The sequence below is a fragment of the Anneissia japonica genome, unplaced genomic scaffold (genome assembly GCF_011630105.1).
Source record: "Anneissia japonica isolate Jap-2015-1 unplaced genomic scaffold, ASM1163010v1 scaffold287839_len198389_cov133, whole genome shotgun sequence".
Classification (NCBI taxonomy): Eukaryota; Metazoa; Echinodermata; class Crinoidea; order Comatulida; family Comatulidae; genus Anneissia; species Anneissia japonica.
Window position 1 is genome coordinate 84,778 of NW_022698111.1, and position 4,785 is coordinate 89,562.

The 4,785-nt window shown below is 36.0% G+C and overlaps 1 protein-coding gene across 1 annotated transcript in view; it reads left to right on the plus strand.

The window, feature by feature from the left end:
* The first annotated feature begins 284 nt into the window (after window positions 1-284).
* The window catches only part of LOC117102412, an 18,493-nt gene continuing 13,992 nt past the window's right edge, over window positions 285-4,785 (plus strand). The window contains exons 1-2 of the mRNA XM_033242666.1: window positions 285-559; window positions 1,988-2,098. The gene's annotated coding sequence lies outside the window, so the exon portion shown is untranslated. The remainder of the gene's footprint in view (window positions 560-1,987; window positions 2,099-4,785) is intronic.

Consider the following 4,785-nt stretch of genomic DNA (forward strand, 5'->3'; position numbering starts at 1 on the left):
CTACAATGAAATGTAATAATTGATACTGACACGCTATCATAATCGTCTAAGATTAACGTCAGTCTGCATCACATAGTATAATGGTATATAATTAACTGAGTATAGTAGCTTACCCTATTGGGGAATGCAGAGAAAGAAGAATTAAATGAATTTACATAAACTATAAGCCAAATGTTTTTAAATTTTTTATTTATATTTCTTCGAAATTCCTAATAATAGGTCCATGATGTAAACTATCTCGAAAAGCAGCTCATACTATCTTGAATGGAAGCCCATTGGTTCTTTTCGAGATGTGCTTCTTTTCGAGTATACTTTGTAAACTGAAGAGAGGGGCTTCTTCTCGAGATTAAGTCCATTGGTATTGGAAGTTTTACGGTAGTCAAATAGTATAGTAAACACATTGTTTTCATCTTTATAAGTAATTGGGACTCCGGACAACCAAGTCTAGATGGCCGTTGGACTGATCCTGACTGTGCACAAATAAGAAAAAGCAATCATCGTTGGAACGACGAAGAATGCAGTGACAATGCATACGATGGTTACATATGCAAAACATATTGTGAGTATGCACACCTGATAGCCGTGCGCGAGTCAAATTATGGTCAGGTGGCGTGCGAGTAATAAAACGGGCCACATCGTCATTACACCATTAGTGTTATGGGCGCTAATAATATTGCATGTTATTTACAATATGATATTAAAAGTCATTATAAAAATTCACCTATAAAAAGACAGTTAAAACGTTTAAACATAAGAAAAAAAACATTAAGATTAACAATTTAAAATTGAAAAAACAATAAATATTACAACCAATAATTTGAGCAACTGAAAATGAGATAAAGATTGGGGAGAGGGGCATGTTAAGTTTGTTGTTGGCTTATAGGTTTGATGTAATAGGGAATTAGGTTATATAATAAACGTTTAGTTTTACAATTAAGTTGGGTGATACTGTCCTTATTATTAGCCGAAAACCGTATGCAAAATACGTTACATTATGTACTTTACATAATGGAACACTGTCAATAAAATTTAAATGGTTATCAGTTGATGCTTTTTGAATGTCCATTGTTTTCTTTAAAATCAACAAAGAGATGTCAAAGTATGACAACAGTAACCTTAATAATGGGGCTTTCATACGTGATGCTGATCCAGCATTTGCCCTGATTAGGATGGGAGTGGTCGTGAGAAGAGAGTGTAAAGGCCTGTTTACACTTCAACGATAACGATTAAAAAGCTAAAAAGCGATTGTTCATATAGAAAACAAAAGAAATAAGATACGATTTTACACTAGGACGCTTCGATAACGATTTATCGTGTATAAGATAACAAAATATTTTAACAAATCAAATCAGATGACGTCATAATCACAGAAAAACGATAAAATCGTTGCTACTACTACGATTTTAATGTTTTTCCAGGATTATGACATCATCTGATTTGATTTGTCAAATATGTTGTTATCGCATAACTGATAAACCGTTAGCGAATCGTTCTAGTGTAAAAACTTCTCTTATTTCTTTTATTTTCTATAGTTTTTGTATATTACATTTACTTAAACAGCATACTAATTTTTGAAACTTACTGACATCATCATGTTTATATTTTTAACGTTGTATATATTAGTTTTTTTATATTTAGTGGAAGCGGTTGGCGCATCGGTTGTGGCTTGGACTCCCAACCTCGAGGTCGGGGGTTCGAAACTCTCGTTGTGAAAAATCGCTTGTGTCCTTGGGCAAGGCACTTTATCTACAACGGTTGCCTCTCTCCACCCAGGAGTACAAGTGGGTACCTGGTAGGTTCGAACACAACTGCGCTGATTACTAGCTGCAATATTATGGAANGGAATTCTCCCCAGGGAGCTGAGTATGTGTTCCATATGTGTTTGATCCAATGACCGGGGTAGTAATGTGAAGCGCTTAGAGGCATTGTGCATGAAGCGCTATATAAGAGCGACATATTATTATTATTATTATTATTATATATACAGATTGTAACGTTGCCAACTGTCAGTCTCTATCGTTTGTCCTAAATCCTCGCAAATGTAAGTGTACATCATGTGCAAGTCAGTATTATTTGGCATCAGAAACCTCTTGCCCAGGTATGTATATAATTAATATAATATTATAAACAATATCTCATGAAAGACCTAAACCAATCGGACATAAACTCGCCTACTTTGGTTTCATTTAAAATGAATGTAAAACTCATCTCATTCATTCTATGTAATAGCATGGTGTCTACTCACTTTCAACTAGTCAACCAAATTACTTTTACACTCAACGCTTGGTACCGCATAACTTCTCAGGCCCGTAGCCAGGTTCTTCAAAAGGGGGGTGGGATTTTGGGCGTGAGGTCCACAGTCAATACCCCAGTGGGGTCGGCGAAACCCCCAAAGCAAGAGGATTGTTGTGCTTTATGGGTCTAAATAATGCCCTAAAAGCAGATATGTTTGAAAATGTCTGTGACTGGGTGGGTCTGCAGTGCATTAGTTGGGTTGGAGGACTTATTTGGGAAATTTAAAGAGGGGGTTTCGCCAGAAATGAGGGGAGTTTGCTAAAAAAGAGTTCTTCTCCCGAACCATAAACCACCACCCCCTCCCCAGATACGGGCCTGCCTTCTGCATCAAAAATGTATCATAACAATAATAATATAAAAAACTAAAATATAATGATCAAGGAGATAATATTAATAATGATGTAAAATACTAAGGCTCGACCGCCAAATTATCCCAGACGGCAAAATCGCGTCTAGGTCAACACCCTATCACGAATGCTACCACACTACCATGATTACCACACGCTATATGAATATTCATTTGCTACACGCTTGAATCACGGCTCGAGGCTCGCGTCCGGATGACGGTGAATTGTTTGGAATGACACCTTGGGATCTTGGGATTTTTTGTTAACTTTTCATAAAATCTTGGGATTTTTAGAACGATATGAAATTTTCTATTTTATCTATTAATGTTGGAACAAACAGGTCCATCGAAAGCTTATTATGATAGTTTTTCAATTCTTCTTGTATCAAAGCCATTTTAAACATTGTCCAAAAATAATAAGGTGTATTTGTAAGTTAAAACTCTTGATATGTGTTCCATTGGCAGATATTGGCTGCAAGAATAGTACACCTACTATAGATGCCAGGAAATCTCGCACCATCTCATACTTTGCAAATGCTTTTCATTGTGTTTTAATTAGACAATTGGAAGTTCAATAAAATTTATCAAAATTACTTTATGACCAGCTTTACACCTCCCGAAAAAAAGAAGTTAAAAATCAATGCCTTTTTTCTATTAGGCCTAAAGTATGAGTTATGCTCCTGGAATATTTTCTGTGTAATACAAATGGAATCACAATTCCCCTGTCATGTTTAATCCCCACCACCCCAACCCTCACCCCATCCCTCTAAACCCCAAGAAAATTCTACACAGGCCTAAGTTTTTACCGCAGCTGCACAGGATAGTGATCGCGCTTCTAGAAACTGATGGTGGCCTACGACTCCCGCTGCGACTCACATCGGAAATTTAAACGAAAATTTGTTCATCGATTCGTAAAATCACAGTACTAGGCCTACTGAACGACGTCCAAGCAGTACCCAACCGACTATTTTGTTTAGCATCGACCAGGGACTCCCTTGATTTTAGGTACTTCTGTCAGTTCATACACACTCAGGCGGCGTACAAAAAGACGTTCGCTAGCAGGTAAACAAGTCCGTACTTGGGTATAGGGCCACACGCGAATTTTTTTTCCTCGTCATTTAAGGCAGAAGTCAATAGAGGGCGCGCTATACTCATGAATATTCAACTAGAAAGTTGCAGCCCTTGCCTAATAACTTATTCAATGCTTGAGATCTATTTTCGCCATAGAGAATATCTACGTACGTATCAGCATAGGGCTAGAAAAAATTCTTTTCGCCAGCAAGAAAAACTATTTTCTCTACGGCATTCGAGCCATGGGTATTACAGCATGTCCACAACAATTCTAACGGCAGTTTCCGTATTCTTGAGGTAGGCCTAAGGGTATTCGGCCGAATTCGATCCAACTCGGCCACAAGTCAACTCGGCCACAGTCAACTCGGCCACAAGTTAACTCGGCCACAAAAAGTTTGGCTACACTCAACTCGGCCACAAGTCAACTCGGCCACAATTCAACTAGGCTACAAGTCAACTCGGCCACAAATCAACTCGGCCACAAAAAGTTCGGCTACAGCCAACTCGGCCACAAGTTCTTTAATGTAAATCTCAGTTTTGCATCCTTTTTCTTCAATATATGATTGAAATAAAGTACGAGTATATTTTAGTAAAACAGGACCACCACACTACCAAAAGAGATTTGAATGCTATTGCCTATGAATTAAAAAGAGTTATTTATTAATGTGTTCGTCTTCTGTTTACTCACAACATTCTAATTCAACAATAATATTAAACAACAATAACGACAATAAATTAGTAATATTTACTTTAATAATACTAATTAGTCATTATGACGATAATAAAGGTGATAACAACAACAACACAACATTAATAGTAATATTTATTTTAACAATACTAATAATATTAGTATGGTAATAATAAAGATATTTAAATATCAATTTTAATAACTAATTAGTGATAATAACGATATTGAAGGTGATAATAGCAATAATACAATAATAAATTAAAGATAATGTTTATTTTTATAATAATAGTAATACTAATTAGTAATAATAATAATAATGATACTTATAATACTAGGCCTACTTAGTAATAATAGGGTAATAATATCGATAATAAAGGTGACAACA